Consider the following 24073-nt stretch of genomic DNA (forward strand, 5'->3'; position numbering starts at 1 on the left):
TTTCCAACTGAAAAACAAAAGGGGACCCACACTTCTGTTCAAGAAACCACACTAGGAGAAAACCATCAGGAGAAAAAATCATATGAACTCTCTAGACTGAGGTAGAGATCGAGGTCTTAGCCCAGCCGCCCCCCCCAACCCCACCAACAGCATGGCCCTCTAACAGGGACCTCACCTCTTCCAACCTCCCTTTACCCAACTAAAAGAAGATGCCCTACATAAATAGCTCTCATATACTAGGATTCTCTGAGAGGACCCCAGGGAGCAGAGTCTTAAGACTTTGGAACTTGAGGTCGGAAGGAACATATTCAAATGTAGGCTATGACACCTGCTGATTGGTAACTGGGGGTAGGTAATTCAGTCTCTCTGTGCCTCAGTTTCCTCATTTTCAAAGGGGGATAACAATGGATTTGTTGTAAGTGCTAAATGAGATAATGCATACGCATGCTGAGTGCAGTGTCTGGAGCATGACACCCAGTAAACGGTAGACAGCGGTATTATTGCTACATATCACCATCATCACCACCACCACCACCACCACCACCATCATCATCATCATCATCGTCTGAAATTCCATAGAAGGAACTCTCCCCCTCTTTTTTTTTTTTAATGTTTATTTATTTTTGAGAGAGAGGAAAAAAAAAACAGTGCAAGTGGGAGAGGGGCAGAGAGAGAGGGAGACAGAGAATCTGAAGCAGGCTCCAGGCTCTGAGCTGTCAGCACGGAGGTGCGCCCTTTCCCCTCTTTAATACAGGTAGATTTTATAACCTTATTTGGAAGAATAATGTGGTTAACGCATTTTCCAGTTTCAATCCCTGAACAATTAAGGTTGACTCAGAGTGGAGGGGATAGGGCAGATGGTTTAAAGGTAGCAGTGCCTTCAATCCAGGACACCGGAGGGAGGGGCTGTGTGGGCTCCCCTATTGATGTAATGCCCCTCCCACCACATTCCTGCCCCCAAGACCCTACAAGTAACCTAAAGGGCCTTGGGAAAATACTCTACCCTCCCAAGTCTACATCTGCTGAATAATAATGACAAGGTTCCTATGGCAACACTCCTTAGTAAAGTTTGAGTAGCGGAAGACAGAGGGCTCACTTAGCACCTGGCTTCTGTTCCGTGAAATACCTTGAAACCACATTTGTTTGTTTGTTTTTCTTTTTCTCCACAATTAGAGTAGGCCTTCCTTACACTTTTACAGCACCCGACCATTTATAAAGCACTTCTACCAGAGTTACCTCCTCTGTGAGGTAGAGAGAGATTACTGGCCCTGTTTTTTACATTTTAAAATTCTAGCAATTAGAGTCATTACGAGCTCATACACAGTGAAATCAGCAGAAGACCAGTGCTGTTCTCAAGACCTGCAGTGTCTCTTGAAGTTGTCCTATCAGCCCCCTCCAGCAGGCTTTCCCTTTCTCTCAACCTCCAGGCCTTGAGGCACACATACCAGGACCCCTGCATTAACATCCCAAACAGGGGAGGCTTGATGGACTGAGCCCTCCGCTTCTTTCCAACAGCAATCACTGTGGTTCACTGAAGCATTACGATGCAGAGTCTGAGCTTGGAAGTCCAAACATGTGACTTCACAAGACAAAGACCTAGGTTTCAATCCCAGTTCTGACACTGTTTAGCTGTGTGATCTTAGGAACCTCTCTGTGACTTCATTTCCTTGTGTGTTTACCGAAGTAACAGCACTTCCCTCGTATGGTTATTGTGAGAATTCATGGGACCTTGACTCACCTCACACAGAGTAAGCTCTTGGAAATTTTATGCTATCATTACCATTGATATTATCTGGCCACATCATTATTAATTAACATCGTCAAAACTTTACAGTTAATAACACCAGAATTCAGGGCCCTGCATCTTGTGCAGGGCCACACAGCGTGCAAGTGCTACAGCCCAGGAGGGAATTCCTCCTACTTGTACCTCTTTTCTGGCCCTCACAATGCATAACACGCACTGAGCACTTAGTAATACCCAGGAGTCACAGAATGTGGCAACTATAAGAAACACCAGTGAGTTATCTGGTCAACCCTCTCCCTTTGCCAATTAGAAAACTGAGGCTGAGCGGACACCACATCTGTTCAATACCATTTATCTATTAATGATGACCTACACAGTTGTACAGTGATGCCTAGTGACAGAGTTTTATTCTCCAGGCCATTCGATGCTGAAGCCTCCAGCCAAAGACCACCAGGAACACACCTGAAGTCAAACAAGGAAGTCACCCTGGAGAGTCCGAGCTGTCTCAGTAAGAGGATGTTAGGAAGTATTCAGTACAACTTGGGCCTGCTTAGTGGTTTGGGGGAGGGTTCCAGGAAGCATGGTTTTGCCCTGGTGGGTGCAGTCGTAGAGCAGGAATTCTCTGAGCACGTACCCTTGTAACAGTGATCTGAGAAGCAGGAGGAACAGACAAGGGCTACGGCTATAATTGGTGAAGAGACAGCAGTCATTCACATGATATGAGAGAACGGGTGTTTGGCCAGTTTCGTGGACTGCACAGTGAGCTTGTCTTCATCTGCGATCAGTCCTGGTCATAGAGTGGCCTTGCCTTCCTCTTAGGTTCTATCACCATCACACAGTGACCTTGCCACATCTCGGTGCGCTGTGAAATTCCTCTCATCCAAAAGGAGAACACCAGGGCCTCTCCATCAGAGCCAGGCCAGCCCATGCACACAGCAGTCAGAAGCTGCTGGGGTTTTTTTCCTTTTCTCTATAACGTATTCAACTCTTCACAGCACCTGTTTGTGTCAGGCAATTTCAAGACGATGGAAGTTCAAAATAAATGAAGTTCCTGACCCTTAATGAGGCTACATTCCAATGGGAGGAAGAGATAATTAAAAATAAACATAATACATCAAAAAAAAACAAAAAAAAAAAACAACCTCTACAGTATATTACAAGTGATAAGTGCTTTGGGAAAAAAATAAAAGGCAGAGCAGGGCAAAGGAGATGGGACATGCCAGGCAAGGTCAGCAGTGATAAGCAGGTGGCCAGAGGTGGCCTCCTCCATATGCAATTTAAACAGACACTTTGAAGGAAATGAAGGACGGGGACCACAGAAGTTAGCAACTTGTCCTAGTTCAGAAACAAGAAAAGTGACACTTGTGGCAGCAGGGAACATGTCGGAAACCACCTTGCAATTACATGGTAGAACCAGGGAGCCCTGTGGCCTCTGGATCCTCTGCCACAAGTGACCTTTCTGACAGCAAACTGGATGTAAGGTCATCCCTCGCGCAGGACTGGGCCCAGGATGAACTCCAGACTCAGGGGTGTAAGCGTGCACTCTGAAACTAGAAAGAGCCTCACTTTCTCACTCGCAGCCAGGCTGACAACACATGGGTGTATCCACATCGCCGGACTCAGAATAGGCCACTCAAGATCTGCCCCGCTGGCATAAGGACCACTTGAGCAGATGTCATGGAGAAAAAGCAGACAGACCCAGGATGTGCTCTCTGCCCTCTCCCTACCTGCCTGAAAACAGGGCACAAATTCCCCTGTGAAGGTTCCCTCCCTCCCACACCAGGAAGTGGGGAGAACAACTTTATCGCCAGAGAGGCAGACTGCACGGAGGAGAATCTACATAAACACACCCTGCTAGATAACCCTTTTCTGCCACTGGTGCCCCCCATCCACCCGGATACAGTGACCTTCCCACAATTCACCACCCCTAAAGGTCCGGAAACCCCTTTCTTTGTATCTTCCTTTGTCCCGTCCTAGCTGCTTCTCTGGGGAGTTTTCTCTTCTTACTCCTAAGCCTCCTCCCCCCACCTCTGTGCCCCATAAAACTTGCAACATCCAATAAAATTTGAATGCTTTTCTCCTGTTAATCTGTCTTCTGTCAGCTTAGTTTGCAGGCCTGGCCGCTGAATCTTAGAGGGCAGGGGAAAATTTGTCCTCCCCACCAAAGATCCCACCTACTAAGTGCTGCCCCTATGCAGTCAGGCCATCTGCTATGCCCCTCACTTGTCATCTCAATGACCCAGAGAGGGACATCCAACCAACCATTAGCCTCATTCAACAGAGGAGGACATGAGGCTATGAACACTGAGGTGCCTTTTTCAATACCGCACAGTTGGTTAAGAGGCAGGGTTTATTTTTTGGGGCGCCTGGGTGGCTCAGAAAGTTAAGCATCTGACTCTTGATTTCAGCTCAGGTCATGATCTCACAGTTCATGAGTTTGAGCCCCGCATCAGGTTCTGCACTGACAGCACAGAGGCTGCTTGGGATTCTCTCTCTCCCCATCTTGGTCTGCTCTTCCCCCACTGTTCAAACTGCCTCTGTCTCTGTCAAAATAAATAATAAACTTAAAAAGAAAAAAAAAAAAAGATGCAGGGTTTATTTTCAAACCCAGACTGCATAATTCCATATCTTAACTGTTTTTGCAAAACACCCCACACCAAACTAATGTTTACAAATGTGTGTGTGTGTGTGTGTGTGTGTGTGTGTATAATCCCTAATATTGGTGAGGTCTAAATAAGTATGCCTTGTGTAGCAAGGACCCATCCAGCTCCCGTCCCACATAAGCTGAGCTGGAAAGAGCATGTTCACAAGGAAAGGACTTTGTCTTCACTTCTGTATCCTCAGAACCCGCCTTGAAGCAGGTACTAAATATTCACCAGATGAACAGAGAGAAAAGCAAACTTCCTTCTGCCCTTTGCCCAGAACACTGGAGGGACCCTTCCCCCAAGATCACCTCTTGGTTCAGCTGTGGACAAGAGGAAGTAAATGTGAAATGAAACTGTTCTCAGCATGTCCGCATCTGATTCCCAACAGACAGGCAGGAATATGGCCAGCTGTACACATAGCCTGGCCTCACCAGACATTCTTTTCAGATGCTGAACAAGAAAATTAAGGTGCCACTTGGGGATTAGGCAGTCTACCAAGGCACTCTACAACTGACTCAAACTTGTTTGTATCAAAAAAATAAAATAAAACAGGGGCACCTGGTGGCTCAGTCGGTTAAGCCTCCAACAGCTCAGATCATGATCTCACTATCCGTGAGTTAAAGCCCCGCATTGGGCTCTGGCTGACAGCTCAGAGCCTGGAGCCTGCTTCAGATTCTATGCTACTCCCCGACTTGTGCTGTCTCTCTCTCTAAAATAAATAAACATTAAAAAGTTTTTTTAATTAAAAGTTAAAAAAATAAAACAAACCTCACACTCAAACAATTAAGATAAATTCATAGTTAATGAACGCAAATACTAATGTGCTTAAAAAATAAAAAGGAACTTGCCCTTGGCACAGATGACTGGCGGCGAGGGATTGGTCGGGAAGCTTTGCCAAATATAAAACAAATTCAAAACTAAAAGTGACTATTAAATACTTGAGCAGTTGTTGGCAAAGAAAAAAAAAAGGGAAAAAAAAAAAGTCCTGTCCTGGGAGCATGGGTTTCAGTTCCTCAGTGTGAAGGTCCTTTTTTATAGCTCAAGGGCAGACCTTTCACCCATCAGCTCACATCAGCCTTCTCCGCCACGTTCCTTATTTTTTATAAAAACACAAAGTTAAATCCCCTGGTGCTCTAATCAAGCTCCCTTGCTCATCTGAAGGGTAACCTTCACAGAAAAGAGGCCACTTGATCAATTCCAAGGGAATAAAAATAAAACATAATGGAAAAGACAGTCTAATCATCAAGGCTAATTACAAAGGAAGAGTATCCTTCCCCCCACCCCAAATGTCCCTGATTTATTAAAAAGAAAAAAGGTAAGAAAAAAAAAGACCTGTCTGACAAAGATGTCCTTTGTCACTGGTCTGAAAACGAACAGAAGGAGTCAGCTATGACTTACACATGTGAAACCAGATAAATTAGCTTTTGAAAAAGTAATTCATATATTTACTGGTGACACACTGGAATATCTATGATGTGCCAATTAGATCCAAGAGGCTGGGGAAACGTGCTGGGAGGGGTGGCCATTGAATCAGGCAAGACTCTGCCCTCCACTAGCCTATCGCCTAACATAGAAGACACATCTCATTCCAGCTGGTGGTGGCATTACAGATGTCCAGGAGCAGGACCGTGGGGCACTGAACAGAGAGGGGTGCTTTTGATCTGAGGAGGAGAGGGGAGTCTTTCTGGAGGTGACTTTTAAGCTGCATCTTGAAGGAGGGGTGGGAGGTGGAGGGCTGAAATGAGTGCGAGGAGACCCTGAGAACTTGCCCCTACCTGTCAAACAGGTCAAGTCAAATCAGTCAAGAGACTTCAGAGGTCAGCATGCCCCTCTTTCTTAACTGGGGCTGCACAGGAGCATCACCCGGAACGCTCATTTTCAGAATGCATGTGCCCGGCTCCAGCCAAGATGTAGTGAGGCAGACTTTCAGAAGCAGGGCTTTGTTGGGGGCTTATAGGAAAAGCCCCCAAGGAATTTCTGAGGAGCATCCCCCTTTAAGAACTTCTGATCAACATCATGATCTCACTTTTCAAAGTGGGGGAAATGAGGCTTAGAGAGGTACCCCTTATTCTCTCAGTCATTCAGTAAACATTCACTGAGCACCCACCTGGAAATACAACAGTGAGCGAAACAAAAATACCTGCTCCCATGAAACGTTTTTGCTCCCTGAGACCTAGCACCAACACAGAGGGGTATTACTCTCACCCCAAGACAAGGAAACCTCGGCAAAAAAAAGATTAAGAGAACATAAATAATAACTGATGGAGACAGGATCAACCTTAGCCCTCCTAGAAGCCGCTCAGCCTCAGGACTGTGGGTTGAGGGGGATGAGTTTGCACAAGGAATGGCCTGTTTTTAGAAGCAAGGGCAGAGCAGGGGAGAGGGGTAGGGCAGGGGAAAGCTATGGGAGAGAGCTCCATGCCAGACTTCCACTGAAGAGATTCCGGAATGTTCCATATGCAGAGTCTAACCAGAGTTAAGTGTTGATTTGTGGCTATAACAGCTCTTGGGCAGCCGTGTTCCTCTGGAAATGTTCTCCATTGGGCTACACAACCCTCCATAGGAGGAGGCCAGGGACTGGGATGCAGGATCACTTCCGGGTCAACGTGAGGAAGCCATTATGTCTTCTGTGGTGGGAGAAGCAGAAGAGAGCCCCGAACTCATAAGAGGCCAGTGCTGAGGCACCGGCCTTTCCACTTACAGCTCTGTGACAGTTAGGCAAGTCACTTAAGCACAGTTCATCCAGATGCAAAACACCAATTTGCAAAGGTTCCCTTGAGGATTTAATAAAACAGCTTTGGAAACACTCCACATCTTACCTGGCACATGACAGGTGCTCTACAACGGCCAATGCATTTGAATTTGTGTCTAAATGTTCGTTCGAAAAAATAGACGAGTTCCCCTCCTAAGGTCAGCTGTCAGATGAACCTGTCTGTCATTATCTCTTTTTCTTCCAATTTCTGTTTTGCCAAGAGCAAACAGAAAAGGCTAAAATAGCATCTGAAGTCAAGGTTCGCGAGGCAGATGGAGCTTGGCAACCTTAGGGAGCTCACCTCATCGCCCACTTGGTTCTGAACTGGAAAGCAAAAAAAAAAAAAAAAAAAAATAGACTCTCCTCAAGGGCAGGAGAAAATCCATCATGAGCTTCTGGTACTCAAACAGCCTCAAATGCGAGAGTTAACAGATGTGCACAGTAAATATTCCCAGTGGACACACAACTGTAAGAAATGATGTGGTCAGAGAAAGAGAGAGCTAAATTAAGCCCCGGCTGCAGTTACGCTTCCCAGAGAAGATACTACAATAAAACACATATCTAACTTATTTTTATTTATTTGTATTTGTTTTTGAGAGAAAGAGAGACAGAGCATGAGCGGGGAAGGGGCAGAGAGAGAGAGAGAGAGAGACACAGAATCCTAAGCAGGCTCCAGGCTCTGTCAGCACAGAGCCCCATGTGGGGCCCGAACTCACAAACTGTGAGATCATGACCTAGGCCGAAGTCAGCCACTTAACCGACTGAGCCACCCAGGCACCCAAAAGCACATATTTAAATCTTTCTTCTAGTTGTTGATGCCTATATGGTAGCAATTAAGTGCCTGGAAGAGAAATCACACCAGTTAGGAACTCCGGAGTCAGAACGTCCTGGTGCAAAACCGTCCAGGTGTGCCCTGAGGAAAGTTACCCAACCTCTACGGTCCTCATCTGTAAAAGGGCAGCGGGACCACCCAGAGCTCAGAGGGGAAATGTTCTGGGAATAAATGTGCGGGAAGTCTTGAGGAGGGCGCCTGGCACATGCTGAGGGCTCATAAACTGAGATGCACTGGAATCAAGCTCCAGGTGAAATCACCAGGTGAAAGTGGGGACAAACCCAACACAGCCAGCTAGCCAGGCCACTGCCCTGACCCCCCCAACCCCTCCAGGCCAGCCCACCCCTCCAACGGCCACAGCTGGGCTGGGGCATCCATTCCCTTCACCCCAGAACCCCAGAGGGGCGGGACATGAAAGCTTGCTCAGCCTGAGCGTGGGGAGGCAACGTCGCCCACGCAGCCTCTACCTCGGCTCTTCCCACTCTCCTGCCCCATCCGGGCAGCAAGGAAAAGGTCAAAGCTCAGCCCCATCCTGCTATTGTTCCACATTAAAGGGAAAGTGGCTTGTGCACCAACAGAACAGTGGGCTCCTTTCCCCTCCTTGAACCCGGCAGGCTAATGACTCCAGCCTTCACCATCACCCACTCTGCAAGAGGAGCCAAGCCCTGTGGTTTTGCTAGATGTCCCCTCACCCACCCACCTGCGCACACACACACACACACACACACACACACACACACCCTCCACCCCACAACACAACAACAGAAACCAGGACAGGGTGCTGGTAGCACATCATCATGGAACAAGCCAGACCTGGACTTGAATCCCAGCTGTGGGACCCTGACTAACCTGGCCAAGCCTCAGGCTCCTCACCTGCAGAATGGACACATTGCCATCTCGGCTGCTCAGGGTTTAGACACCCCCTCCCCCTCCCCTCTGTATTTGGTACCACTTCCCTAGCCCCACCGGCTTCTGAATGGATCAACATGGGAGCTAGTAAGGCATGTCACCTCTGCTTGCCACAGTTCGGCCACAAGGAGCCGCTTGGCCCTGCCTAACTGAAAGGGCGGGGTTAGGGAACTGGCCCCCGTCCCCAGAAAAAGAGGGTGGGATTTGGGTGAGAAGCAGAAGTTTCTACGACAGACACAGTCTCCTGTCTTCAAGAGCTCCCAGCAGTGGAGGAGCTGAGACACACAAACCTCTAAGAACACACAATGGGAAAGGCTACAACAGAGGTTCACACAAACCACCATGGAAGCAAGGAAGGCTCCGCTCACACCACCTGGAAGCATGAGCGGACAGTCCATGTTATCAGGGACGGCTTCTCTGGGGTGGTGACACTCGAACTGTGCCACGAACAATACAGGACTTGCCCAGGGAAGGGCAGCCAGCCAGCACCGAGTGGTGATCCAAGCCCGGACTTGAGTACCACCACAGTCCCGTACCGCCTTTCCGCTTTTCCAGTGGCGTTTGGGGCTCCCCCACAAGAGATCATAAGCTCCCTTGGGGGGGGCCTCCCTCATACAGTGGCTACAAGCAGCACAGTCACCAGGACCATGGGAGGTGAAACTGTCAGCCAGGACACGGGGGTCCTTGGAGAGACAGCTCTGGCTACATGTCCTTGGGGGCCCCCGGAATGTTGCATATGGGCTTGATGTTGTAAAACAGAAGTTCTTATTCTAAGAGCTGTGTCTTCATTAATAAAATGACAACTCTATTAACAAAGGCACAGTCCAGTAACACAATGGTCAAAATTGTTACTAGAAGCAACAATTGTCAAAACTGTAATGATCATTAATGTTACTGTTAACGCTACTCATCCGGTAGGGCTCACATGTACTGAGAGCTTGTGGCGCACCAGGCTTTACCTGAGTAATCTCATTTAATCCTTATCAATCCTGCAAGATATTACTATTATCATTAACTATTTTACAGATACAGGTGGGAAAACTGAAGCACAGGAATCAAGTGAATTACTCCAGATTGTGTGAATGTGATCCTGGGCCCTCGGCAGGGAATTCAGTATGCCCACCTCTCCACACATCATCGTGGCAGACGGGAACATAGAGGAGCCAACAGATTAGGGTTCAAGTCCCAGAATCTGCCACTCAGTAGCTGTAAGACATTTGGGGCAGGGATGCTTAACACAAATTTTGCATCCGTATGGTTCTGAAGGTTGTAAGTCCAAAATGGGATTCCTGGGCTTACAGTGTTCCATGGTTTTTCATTTTTTGTTGTTTTTTTGTTTGTTTTTAAGTTTATTTATTTTGAGAGAGAGAGAGAGAGAGAGAGAGGCAGGGAGAGACGAAGAGAAAGAGAATCCCAAGCAGGCTCCACACTGTCAGCGCAAAGCCCCATGAGGGACTCGATCTCACTAACCATGAGATCACGACCTGAGCCGACATCAAGAGCTGGATGCTTAACTGACCGACAGAGCCACCCAGGTGCCCCTGTTCCCTCGTTGTTGTTGTTTTTTTTAATGTTAATTTATTTTTGAGACAGAGAGAGACAGAGCATGAACGGGGGAGGGTCAGAGAGAGAGGGAGACACAGAATCTGAAGCTGTCAGCACATCGTCCAACACGGGGCTCGAACTCACAGACTGTGAGATCATGACCTGAGCCAAAGTCAGATGCTCAACCGACTGAGCCACCCAGGCGCGCCTGTTCCCTCGTTTTTAAGTGGAGATTAATACAGGCTCACTAGGAACCCAAGACAATTACAGTAAAACAACATGAATTAAGCCCTTGACACAAAATAAACTCCCATGAACTTGGTGACCTTCTTTCTTCCGGCTTCAGAGGGACCCATGCCTTCTCTGCTTGCTCGACTGCCTACTGCCTCCCGCCTCCTGATGGGAGGGTGGGAAGTGGCACCCCTCCCAATGCTGGACGATGCCATCCCCATTTCTAGGAGTCTGAACGAGGCCTTGGACTCCTTCTAGGCTCAGGTGAACTTTATTAGGAGTAAAGGGGCAAGGGGAGTGGGTAAGAGTGCCTTTTCTCCAAAAGTTTGTAGATTGTGGTTCTTACACTGAAGACACCAAGAGAAACCTGGAGTTTTGTATAACCAAACAAATTGTCTGGCATGCTTACATTTCAGTGTTACCTAAATGCAAAGTAATATGTAACGTCCCACGTTTTTACTCCAGAAAACTAATCCCTCACCTGTTTCCAGGGGGACCGTAAAGTGCATGGAGGTGTGGCGAGCTTTGGTGAACCTCTGTCTTCAGTGAGAGGTGAGGCTTCCCTTTCTTCTTCCACTGACTGGCAATAGCTCATGACAGAACATACCCTGGTGGGCCTTACCCAAGAGAGGCAAAGACAGAGGAGAAAGCTGGGATGGCCCTTCAAGTCACTGAGGACTGTTAAGATCCCTTCCAGTTTAAGGGGCTCTGATTTAGTTTCATGGTCCTGGAGTCCCTAGCCATGTCTATAATTGGGCTGGGTCCCAAGGACACCCCTATCCTCAGGAGGGTTACAATAAAGATGCAGTAAAGGGCTACCCTGAGCATAACTTAAATACACCGAAGCATAATGCAGACAGTAACTACATGTATGATAAAGACAACAGGAGAAGCAGAGAAAGCCATGCTGGCCTCATGTTACTGGCAAAAGCTACACAGCCAAAGTGCTGTTGACCATGGGGTGCAGAGCATCCAATGCCTTCTTTACCTGCTTCATAAACACATGCCTACGTACATGTCTCCAAACAGGACTATGACCTCCTCAAGCATAAGGACGGTGCCTTGTTCACCACCCTATCCTCAGGATCACGGACAGACTCAAATGCTGGCTGGGTGGGCGGGCAGATGGATGGACAAACACACAGAGAGAAGGGGCTGGTCTGGGAGGCTGTGTGACCACCTTGAGATAGCAACAAGAAGAATGTGTGTCTAACTGGCCAATCAAAGCCCTCAGAGAGCAAGGCTTTCCCCAGAGGCCACATTTCTTCTGTCCCTGCTTCTCAGAACCCAAAGCACTCTTGGCCTGTGGTCCCTGGGTTCCATCCACCATCACTGCCTGTATTTGGACCATGGTCCTGATGTGGCCTCATCCTTTAGGCCCATCCCTCTCACCCTCTTTCTATGTCTCTCTCCCCATCCCCGTTCCCCCAGCTCTGCTTGTAACCTGAATCCCTGTTTGGTTTCTGGATGAGCCATGGGCATGAATGACAGACGGCCTCAGCCCAGCATGCAAAACACAGTCAGATGAATTTTTCTCGCAAAGTAAGCTGACCTCTACTGTGGAACACAATTCAGTGACCTCTGCCACCCCAGCCCTGACACAGAGCCCTCTCCCACCCATCCTCAAGAAGGGAGGGTACAGCCAGGAGCAGTAGAGTCTGCTCATTCTGCCCAAAGGCTGCAGTCCCTTGTTCACCCCAGCAGGACTGCGGATTATTTCAGCTCCATTTTCTTCCTCTCCTTCCCAGCCTGACCTCGAAATATTATCACCATTACACCAAGAAGCAGCTTTTGTTTGGTCTGTTTGTTTTCACTAAAGAACATCCTGGCAAGGAATACTGGCATCTTATTTTATTTCAGAGTGACACTGACACAACTCTACTTCAGGTAAATAAATGTTTTCGACCCAAATGAGTCATTTGGTGGGAACAGTGAGTTCGCAAGCCTGCATATGGGCTGACCCCTTTCCCAAGCAGGGAAGAGAGCGGCATTGTGTGTGAGGTTCAAAACCACTTAGAACACCAAGACCTCATTTTTCATGGCGATATCCATTGCTGTATGTGCGGAAAACAGGGAGGGCAACAGGGAGATCATTTAAAACGCTGGGATTCTCTCTGGGGTAGAATCCAGCTATGCCACTTTCTGACTGTAAAATCTCGGGGGTGGGAGGAAGTGCTTGACCCCTGACCTTCGTTAGTTCCTTTGTGACTGTGAGGATTAACCTAAATCACTTACTGCTGTAAAGCATTTGAAAAATTGCAGCACATGCTAAACAATTACGGTAAACTGTTAGAATATGTACAGATCGCATAGGAAGGAACCGTGCTATCCAATAAGGTAATCACTTGCCACCTGCGGTCATTTACCTTTATATCAATTAAAATGAAATCAAACTAAAAATTCAGTCTCTCAGTCACACTAAACATATTTCAAGTGCTCAGTAACTACCTCTGGCTAGTGGCTACTATACTGGACAGGGCAGGAACAGAGCATTTCGTCACCACAAAGTTCTACTGGACGGCGCTCGTATGGAAGGAAGGAAAAATGGCTTGAAGAAAGAGAGTCTGTGTGACCTTAGGCAAGTTACTTAACGTCTCTGTGCCTCATTTCCTCATCTGTAAAATGGGGATAATAGCAGCTACATTATTCAGTGATGATTATTATCTGCTGTGCAAGCGCGTACGATAATGTTTACAGTAAAGGTTGGCACTCACCAGCTAGTACCCTACAATGGGGGACAGACACATGTAGGATGAGAGATGTGTTACTGGGAGAATTTTTTTTTTTAAGTTTTATGTAAAACACCTCCCACAGGGCCAAACACATAGCAGACACTCAGTTCATTCACTCTTTTTTTCAACCAATGTTCATGGAGCACCTACTCTGTGCTGGGCATACTTCTAGGCACTAGAGACCTAGAAATGAGCAAAGGCCCTGCCTCCTGGAGCTTAGGGTCTCAACGAACGGGGGCTCTATTGTGCTGATACAAATAGGCAGAGCCAGATTTCCATTTTACCACATCCTAAGCACTCCCAGCAATGCAGAGAGAATGCTGCCAAATATAAAACTAGCCCCAAACAGATACCTGATAAAAGTGCTCTTTGGATGGATGGATGGATGGATGGATGGATGGATGAATTAGGGAGCTGGGAGGGGACTAGATAATGTACAAATAGTGAGTTGGACCCTGGGTGACCCAGTAAATTACTCTCTGGTGGGCGTGGCTAACTCAGACAGCTGTTGCCAGGCAACACTAACAACTGATCCTACAGCAGTGTGCAAACTGCTATGCATAAAAGCTTAATCATCTTTAACGAGAATCTTAAAACTCGAATGCTAGGATAGAGGTGGCCTTTACATACATGCCCTCTGGCTTCTATTCTGGGCTCTGCTCTGACTCACCCTGCCAGCTGGGGCTGCTCACTCCCCTCCGTAGTACCCAGAGGGGAAATGAACCAACCAAGGGACCCACACCCACTTTGCCTACCCACCTCTCACACCAGGCAAACAGCCTTTTGCTGGTGCTGGACAAACAGCCACCCAAGAGGGAGGCATCCTGTTGCCCAGCAAACTCCTGTCCAGCCCTCAGACTCACTTGCGGCTGAGGCAACTCTTGCACACTGGCCCCAGTTCTATTACTCACTGGGCACATCTTTCCCAAGAGGCGGCAAATGGCACCATACCTCTGCCTGTGTTTCTATTTGCAAAAATCTAAAAGCTCATTTTGATAGGTTTGCAGCTCCCTGACACAGCTAAATGTCATGGGAGGGGGCTATGTTGAATCACTGGATCTACGTCTTATCCACAGGACAGGCCTCAGCAAGTTATTTCAAGTCCTTATGTCTCAGCCTCCCCTTGGTTGCACAGTAAGGAGAAATACTGCTCGCTACACGATGTTGTTGGCGGGATTAAATGACAGAACTTAAAGCTCCCAAATAGTAGGAACTAGTTTACGTTCTGTCTAGCATGTCAAGATGGGTTGACAACAGGAGGAGATGTGGTCTAAGCCCCATGTGCTGACACCATCAGGGCCAGCTGGTCAACCCATGCCTCGCCCACTTCCTTAGCACTCCAAAGAGGAGGCTGAACTGATCTGTGCAGTCTCTTGCACACGGCCTTCCCTATTTTACCACAGCTATGTTGCTTTTCATCCAGATGAAAAGAATGCAAGGTATTTGGAAATGCAATACAAGAATTCACATCAGCAACCTCTTCCATCTGCATAAGCCTGACTTCCAAATGGTTATAATAGGACATTGCTCATTATAGGTCTCACACATACAGGGGCATGCAGGAGAACCACCATGTAATCCGTGGGATCTGCAAGAGAGAGCTACTGTGACCTATCTTACCCTAAGCAGTAATACCTGAGAAATGGCAGGTGTAGGATGCTAGTTTTATAGTAATATAAAAATGCTTGTCTTGAATATCACACTTCAAAACACACAGGACTGGATGATATCTAAGGGTTGTGCTGTGTTTGATGTTCTAGGATGATTTCTGCTAGGAGCTGAGCTGGCTAGGAGGACAGGGCTGACACAGGGAAGCGATGTTCCCTACATGGCCTGAAATGATCTCTGTCCATTTCTCCCCACACCCCATTGCACTCAACACCCAGCATACCATGCGGGACCTCTTACCTGTCTTAAGCATGTCCTTAAGCTTAAGCTTAAGCTTAAGCTTAAGCATGTCCTTAAGTCAATGACAGGTGATTTTCATTCCCATCCATGTGGACTCTTCCCACCAAAGGGGTCTCTGTGTACTCTATTATTCTCATTCATTCAATGTCCTTTTCAAGGCTGCTCAGGCCCTGGTTTGGGCAACAGGAGACCACCAGTCATGTCTAATTCCACTCGTTTTGCATTTTCTGCATGTCCATTCCATGACAGGCTCAGCCTACAGACACGACAATGACCATGGCTGACCTCGAGGGGCTAAAAAACAAACAGGAGACTGCAAGATACACAGACTAACCTTACAATGAAATGAGAGGCCAGAAGTGCTTCCTCAGAATCATAAAAATGGTAGGAAGTCCAGGCAGCTGTGGTTGATTCCAAAGGTGGGGGGGGGGGAGGGGAGTGAAGAAAGGGTCTTGGACTGGGCTGAAAATGAGCAGAATTTGGACAGGGGGAGGGGGAGGGGAAGGAAATTGCTTGGGTCCAAATACTAACTTCTGATACATGCTCATCTCTCAAAGCCCCTCTCTCCAGACACCTTTTCTCCCCGGAGTCAGTCCCTTGTGACCACTGAGACTGCAGCACCCTCCAAATTCTTGCTTGTCAGTTGGCTACTCTGTGCTCATTCTGACCCTTTCAGGCCTGCTCACCTTCCCCATTCTCTGGGCCCTGACCCAAGACAGCACTCTCCGAGCTGGCATTAAGTGTGGCAAGGCTAAAATTAGGACTGTTTCCATAGATATCTAGACTTCTCTGTAGCAAATCTGTTCGGCTCCCAAGTGGAAAAAAAAAATTTTTTTTCCCCATTCTGACTGCAAAAGCAACTGGAGATCTGGAAAATCCAAATCAGCTGATGTCTGGAGACAGCTTTGAGCCTTCCTGACCCCATAGGAAGGGAAAAAGGACCCTTCTTTGTCTGTGCAGTGGCCCCCACAGGAGTTTGTCCTCAATGGGCTATAAATCACCCACCATGATTGAAGGATGGCAAGCATGGGAAGTACCATGTGTCTAGGCCACCAACACACTGGGCCTCACTTCATCCTGGAGGGACTAGTCCTACTTCCTCCCATCGCAGAGACCCGCTGCAGATCAGCGGGGTGAAAAAACAGCCTCGCCCTGGAAGACGGGCCACGCCATTCAGTTAATACATGGGAAAGCTCGTATTTTAACCAACAGGGTGAAGACATGAGGTTCATAGATGTTCAGAGACCCTCCCACGGCCACCCAGCAAAGGGCTGCCATTGTGTTAATGATGACAGGGTAACAGCAATGACAGGCACAGCCAATGTTCACTGGCACTATTCTCTTCTGGGCTCTGTGTCCACTGCTTCTCATGGATTCTTCTACTCCATCCTCGTTATGGGTTGAACTGTGTCCTCCCAAAAAGGACATGTTGAAGTCTGACCCCCAGGAACTCAGAATGAAACCTTATTTGGAAACAGAGTCATCGCAGATATAATTAAGATGAGGTCATACTAGAATAGGGTGGGCCCTCCTCTCCGGGGTGCCTGGTGTCCTTATAAAGATGTCATGTGAAGACAAACGGAAAGAACACCCTGACGACACAGGATAAAAGTGATGCATCTACAAGCCAAGGACGACCCAAGATTGCTGGCAACCACCAGAAGCTAGGAAGAGGAAAGAAGGCTTGTCCTACAGGTTTCAGAGGGAGCTCGGCCCTGCTGGGGTGCCTTGACTTCAGAATTCCAGCTTCCACAACTGTGCAACGATGAATATCTGCTCTTTTGAGCTGCCCAGTTAATGGTATCTTGTTACAGCAGCCACAGGAAACCCATACAAGCCTCATCCCAATTCTATGAAGACGTAGGTACTGAGAGAGTCAGGTTTTACGCATGAGGGCACTGAAACTTAGTGACAAATACCAACCTGCTACTAAGTGCTTTATATATATTAACTTGTTTAAAATCCACAACAACCCCAAGGAGGTATTCCATTTTAAAGAGGAAAGAAAGTGAGGCACAGAAAGGTTAAGTAAATTGCCTGAGGTCACACAGATCCTAAGTGGTGGAGGCCGGATTCAAACTCACACCCGGAATCAGTGCTCTTACTCACTGTCACCACCTGAAGCCAGAAACAGACTGTCTAACCAGGACTTGAGCTCAGGTGTTCTGGTGTTAAAGCCCACATCCTGGGCCTCTGTGTCACCTTTTGTGTTCCACCCGTCAAACAGAATGCTCTGCACTTAGGGGACCTCAGAATGCTTATTTGATGACACGGACAAATTAATTAAATGAGCAGTGACTTGCATGCATACCATTAATTCAGATTAAATTCAAATTAGTTCATTTTAGCAGTTAAAACTGACCCAGGTCCATATGGGCAAGAGAAAACAGGAAAGAAGCAATTAGGGTAGCTCGAGCACTAAACAGGCAGAGTGAAATAAAGCTCTTCACTTACAAAGCTTTTATGTACCATAAACGTTTACTGAGCCCACTACGTGCCAGCACAGAGTCAGGTCATGGGAGCAGAAAGTCACAGCTCCAGCCCGGGAAGGACATGGGCATGGTCAAACGGCCACCTATCCTGGCGGGTTCCAGCACTGAGGTCAGCGCAGAGGTGCTGCTGGAGGCCAGAGCAGAGGTACCTGAATCTGCCCAGGTCCACAGCAGGGGCTTCAGAATAGGAGGTATCTGAGCACCATCTTGCTTGTTATGACGCTGACCCAAACAGCTCCCTCTTTCTTTCCCGCCCCCCTCCTTTTTGTCTCTCTGTAACTTTTCCCTGAAACAAGAGTATTCTCACTGCGTGAAACACACTGGTGCACATTTGGCGACATTCAATTTTCATGCTCACTAATCCATAGCAGAGGGAATAGAGTTAATTGTTCACCTTCAAAAAAGAAAAAAAAATGGGGGAAGAGTCAGAGCCTTTGCAAAACTAAAGTCAACAGACAACTGGTGACGGTTACGAGCAGTCATTCAGCTAAACTATCCCTCATTTGTTGACAGAGTGACAGAATACTGCACTGTATTCTTTTTTTTTTTTTTAACGTTTATTTATTTTTGAGACAGAGAGAGACAGAGCATGAACGGGGGAGGGGCAGAGAGAGAGGGAGACACAGAATCGGAAGCAGGCTCCAGGCTCTGAGCCATCAGCCCAGAGCCCGACACGGAGCTCGAACTCACGGACCGCGAGATCGTGACCTGAGCTGAAGTCGGTCGCTTAACCGACTGAGCCACCCAGGCGCCCCATCTATATTCTTTATCAACAAATGAGAGAACAGTATTAGGAAAGGTGGAGGTCAAGGTCAAGGGCCATGGAACTGACCTCACTGGGGAAACAAACACTAAAATTAGGAGGGTAGGGAGCAGCATGTGGGGGACGGGGGGTGTCAAGGAAGAAAGATCTAGAACAGAGATGTGTCCTGTCACCCACCTTTCAACCAGCCATTCACTCACTTGCAGGGCCTCTCCACACACAGCATGGCACGATCATGCGTGGCTTATCAGAAAGAATGAAGGTTCTGACTTAACCCTTTAAAAGAACATTTTTAAGTTTATTCATGGTGAGAGAGAGAGAGAGAGAGAGAGAGAGAGCAAGTGGGGAGGGGCAGAGAGAGAGCGGAGAGAGAGAATCCCAAGCAGGCTCCGCACCGTCAGTGCAAGCCTGATGCGGGGCTTGAACTCACGAACTGTGCGATCATGACCTGAGCCGAAATCAAGAGTCACGTGCTTAACAGCCTGAGCCACCTAGGCGCCTCCTGACTTGAGCCTTTACAGGGGGCATACAGGGGCACCTGGGTGGTTCAGTAGTTAAACATCCAACTCTTGATTCTGGCTCAGGTCATGATCTCATGGTAGTGGGATCAAGCCTCACATTAGGCTCTGCGCTGACAGCTGCTTGGGATTCTCTCTCCCCGTCTCTTTCTCTCTCCCTCTCTCTCAAAATAAATAAATAAACTTTAAAAATACACACACACATACACGCATGCATACATACAGGGGGTATACAGAGTGGTTTCAAGATCAAGTGCACCTCTGATGGCTTAATTAATAGCAAATGATACTGGGAACAAACACCAACCTGGCAGCACTAAGTGCTTTACACATATTAAGTTGTACAATCTCCACGAAGACCCTAACCCACAACAACCCCATGAAGCTATCACAGTTTCTGGTTATTTTACAGACAGAGGGAAAAGGGCAGAGGGAGGGAGAGAGAGAGAGAGGGAGAAAGAATCTTAAGCAGGTTCCACACTCAGCGCACGGAGCCAGGCATGGGGCTGGATCCCATGACCCTGGGCTCATGACCTGAGTCCAAATCAAGAGTCCAATGCTCCACTGCCCGAGGCACTCAGTTGCCCCAAAGCTGTCCCATTTTAAAGAGGAAAGTGAGGCATGGAACAGACACACGGTCAGTGCTAGCCATTACTGTTATCAACACGGTCTTCATCACCAAAGAATTTAACACAGTGCCCAGGCAACCAACCAGCAGCTACGCCTCTCCATCGCCATCACCAATCACCATCACTAATCATCATCACCAGTACCGCCACCAGAGCTGTGTACAAGCCTTGGGCAAGCCCCTTACATCTCTCGACCTGAACTTCCACATGTGTGAAACCCAGTTCTCATGGAGTGGAAGGACCAGGAGTTAAGCGCGGGCAGGGGAGGCTGGCCCGGCTCACGCTGGGAGCTGGTCTTCCTGGAGCAGGCTGGCAGGAAATAGGGAACCATGGTCAAGGGCCATGGAACTGACCTCACTGGGAAAACAAACACTAAAATCGGATCCTTTCACCAGGAAACATTCCCACTCACCTCTGCCCCTTAACGAGATCGCCCTGCCCCTATGGAGGGGGCGGAACTGGCCGTCTGACAGCTTTGGTCTCCCGGGGCCCGGCAGAAGCTGGCGGAAAGTGACCCCGATAAGGCACCAACCTCGCTCCTGAAACGGCTCGCCTCTGTGTTTGGGTTTATTATTTCTGCACTGCTACAAAAAGCCCTTGGATCGGTGTGAGTATTTCTTTTTTTAACCCCCCTGGCAGGAGCCGCACACGGCAGAGGCACGCCTCGATTAGCTCAAGCTGTTCCTGGACTAAAGAGACAGACACACCGTGGACTTTATTTGTGGAGCCTCTTCTGAATGGCGTCGGGCACGGAGGCCGAGGTCCCCGGGTGGACCTTCTCAGAAACTCTGCTGCAGGCGGGAGACCCATAGGCTGAGCTGAGGAGCAGACTCCAGCCCCTCTAGCCTCACCCTCCTCTGCCCTGAGAGGCCACCTGGCAGCCAGGGAGCACTGGGGTGGGAGTCAGGGAGCTTGGCCACTCACCCGCTGCGTGGCCAAAGGTGGGCCAGGGTCTGCCTCTCAGCGGCACCCCATCCCGGGGCCTGGAGTCTATTCTGGCACTAAAACCTGTGGGATCCCTTCTCTTCCCGAGCCATCCTCCACCCTCCCACTGTCTGCCACCTGCTGTTCACATCCTTCCTCCCCGCTGGCTCCACCCCAGGCTTGCCCTGCACTTCCCAAGGCACAAAACTCCAAATACAAGTCACCAGGCTCACCTCCCTCCTCCTGAGCCCCTGCGCCCACCTCTGCCCCATCCCCTCCCCCTCACTCTCCACCCCTATGGCATTTTTCTCTCCCCCCCCCCTTCCTCTGGCCTCCTCTCTGGTGCTGGTTTCTTGCCTCTACTCAGGGAACTTCAACACGAAAATGGTACCTTCTTTCCACAGACTGTGCAGTGCCCTCCTATCTCTGTCAAACCCGACTCTCCTGTTTCCTGGCTGCTCTGGTCCTTTCCCAGAGCTGGTACAGGTCCCGAGGATGGGACCTAAAGAAGGGCTGAAGGTCAGCAGGGTCCAGCCAGCCTTGGCAACAGACACCAAGCACAGACAGATGAGACAGCGAGGCTTCACTTCTCTGAAGACTCCTCTGCCTCCACCCTCCCACATCAAAGCCTCTCCCCCTCTCGTGAGCACATCATCGAGAGACGAGGAGAGACGAGGAGAGACGAGGAGCCTCAGGTCTGACAGGACCACAGAACTTTCTCACCCAGGTCTCAAGACACAAGCCACACACAAAGGCCATGGAAATGTAGCAGCTGAAATGGGGCCATTCACTCAGCAAACATTAGTTATGTGTATTATTTTAAATGGATCATAAAATAAATAGCATCTGTCCTGTTTTTTTCCTGCAACTATGGGAAGAATGTGTGAAACGTGTGTAGTTCTGGGAAAGCCAACAGCAGCTTTACCCGCCATTCACTGGAAAGCCTGCAGAAGGTTGTGCTGGGTTCACATTCCACCTCAGTGGCCTCCCGGCCAGGAGCTGACCCTATCTGCGTCTCAGTTTCTCTGCAGGTGAACTGTGAAGACGAAATTATCTAGCACCCCAGATGGCTCAGAGACTAGAACCGATCCGTGCACGTCTTCATCACCATCATCTTCTTCATTATCATCACCACATGAAAGTTTACTGAGCCTTTAACATGTCAGGCAGTAACCGAAGGGCTCCACGTGGACCCATTCATGAACACGACAGCTCCACGTCGCAGCTGGACAGAGAGGTCAAGTCACTTGCCCAAGGTCACACAGCTAAGCAGAGGACGGCAGGATTCAGCCCTAGACAATCTGGCTCCAGAGCTATGCCATTCAATCCCTGATGCTAGGCCCAGTGGCCAGCTAAGAGTAAATCGTTCAGCAACTCACTTGCTAGGATTATTATAATAATATTGGCTTTATTTTTATAAGAACCACTGCCTCAGAGGGATGATTTTATTTTGCCTTTTTGAATTAAATTTCAGTCCTCAGGGCACCGAGCCTAGGGTAATAGCTTCTATTTCTGCCTGCTATCCACTCCCGTCCTAGCAGAGAGAAAGCCAGGCTGAGGGACTGCCTGTTTGCAGTTTTATGGGTCAAGCGGCATTCTCCGGGCCAAAGAGGCTGGGGGGTATCTCTATTCCAGAACTGTTGGCAAATCTCTCTCAGGCCATGGCCAACTGCAGAATGACAGCTACCACCTGTCCCTCTGGACTGGAGAGCGGTGGGGGCAGAGGGCAGTGCCACGGAGAGAGCAAAGCTCCCCAGCGTAGAATACGTATGCCCAATTCCAACCCTCTGAGGGGCCTCCAGGCCAGCCAGGGGCTGCCCTCCCCAGCCTGCCACTCTGGCTCCCTCCCAGGAGCACTGATGGGTGCTAAACTCCAAGGTCCTCACAGGCAGCAGCCCCAGCCGTGTCCCCAGAGCAGGAGACCAGTGTGTGTGGCAGCACAGAGTCCTTTCCACTTAGGTGGGAGTGAGCTGTTTTTGAATGGAAAGCTTCCCCCCAACAGAGCCCTGGGCGAGCCTGTCAGCAACAAGCGGGGGTGGAGAACATGGGGCACTGAGGAACCCACCCGCCCACCTGTCCCTGTCACCCCACCCGGCATGGGCTCGCCAGCCAAGCCACTCTGGAAGGTGCGGGAGGTGCGGCCTCTGGGATAAATCCAGCACGCTGAGCTCTGAGCCGGGATGGCTAGCCCTCCTCTGCAGCATCAAGGAGGCGGCTCCAATATTGCTCAGACCAGCAATCTCATCCTGAACGTCCCAACCTTGCGTTTTAGACAAAATGTCGTAGAAGGAGACCTATGGATATGGGATGGTCAAGAACACAGGCATTGGAGCACTAAAGCTCTGGGTCTGAATTGCCGATCTATGCTCAAGCCATGAGACCTGGGCAAGCTGTATTACCGATGTGAGCCTTCGTTTCTCATCTGCGCAATGGGCACAAGAATCAGGTCAGAACCTTAACCTTGGAGAACATCAGTGTAACAAGACAAACAAACTGCCCCTCCCCCCCATCTCCAATCATCAGGATTTCTCAAAAGCATGGGCACATGAAGGTCAGAAGTCAGGAGAGCAGATACTCTTGGGAGGGCGGGGGCAGGGTGGCTCTGGGGTTCTGGGGTACTGGAAATGCCCTATTTCTTGATGTGAGAACTGGTTATATAGGGGACTCCCCTTATTAAAAATATATCAAGCTGCACACTGTTTTCTGGGCTTGGCTATGCTGTATCTCGATTTCTTAATTTTGCTAGAAAAACAAACAAAACAAGAGCTTTGGCATGGGATGTATAAACTCTGTCCTCAGCTCAGAGCGAGAACTCTGGATATGAACATGCTTCCACATGAGTCCCCTTCACCCAGGGTTGTATTTATGAGACCATCCCACAAAGGCACAGCTTCGTCTCCAAGCCTTTGACGGGCTCAGGGGTCATCATATCCACTGATGCTAACGCATCCCCACCGACGTGCACAAATATTTACCAAGCAGCTACTATGCACCAGGCTTGGGTCTAGATGGGAGCAAACCGGAGAAAGCCCTTTCTCTAGCAGACTTTCAGGCTCATCCAGATGATCCTTGGGGCCTTCCTGCCTCCTCAACCTCTGGTGTAAACTACCCAGTCCAGGCCGAATGGTAAGATTCAGTTCCTGGATTTTTTAAGGTAACTAGCACAGCAGGGCTCCAGAGACAGCTTATCTGAGTTCAAACCTCAGCTTCATGGCTCTGGGTAAGTTTCTTAACTTCTCTGTGTTGATTTTCCCATTCTCAAAAGGGGAGAAATGATGAGCTCTTAGGGTTCTGTGCAGATAGAGAGGCTCCAGTGAGATGCTTAGAACAGTGCTGGACATACGGCTGCTACTGTTTTGCAAATTCCTAGTGCACTGCCCCTTTCTCTGTGTCCTTCCATGAAACTTATCCCGGTCTTCATTGTCGACAAAAATCCATTCACACAAAGC

General features: G+C 48.8%; 1 protein-coding gene across 3 annotated transcripts in view; it reads right to left on the reverse strand.

Annotated features, from left to right (window-relative positions):
- LARGE1 (LARGE xylosyl- and glucuronyltransferase 1) overlaps positions 1-24073 on the reverse strand; it is a 538054-nt gene that overhangs the window by 473441 nt on the left and 40540 nt on the right. The window contains exon 1 of one of the 3 annotated variants that reach the window (XM_053226711.1): positions 20113-20793. The exons of the other annotated variants lie outside the window; for them this stretch is intronic. The gene's annotated coding sequence lies outside the window, so the exon portion shown is untranslated. Of the gene's footprint in view, positions 1-20112; positions 20794-24073 lie in introns of those variants that run through there. 3 annotated transcript variants of the gene reach the window in all.

The sequence above is a fragment of the Acinonyx jubatus genome, chromosome B4 (assembly GCF_027475565.1).
Source record: "Acinonyx jubatus isolate Ajub_Pintada_27869175 chromosome B4, VMU_Ajub_asm_v1.0, whole genome shotgun sequence".
NCBI classification, from domain to species: Eukaryota; Metazoa; Chordata; class Mammalia; order Carnivora; family Felidae; genus Acinonyx; species Acinonyx jubatus.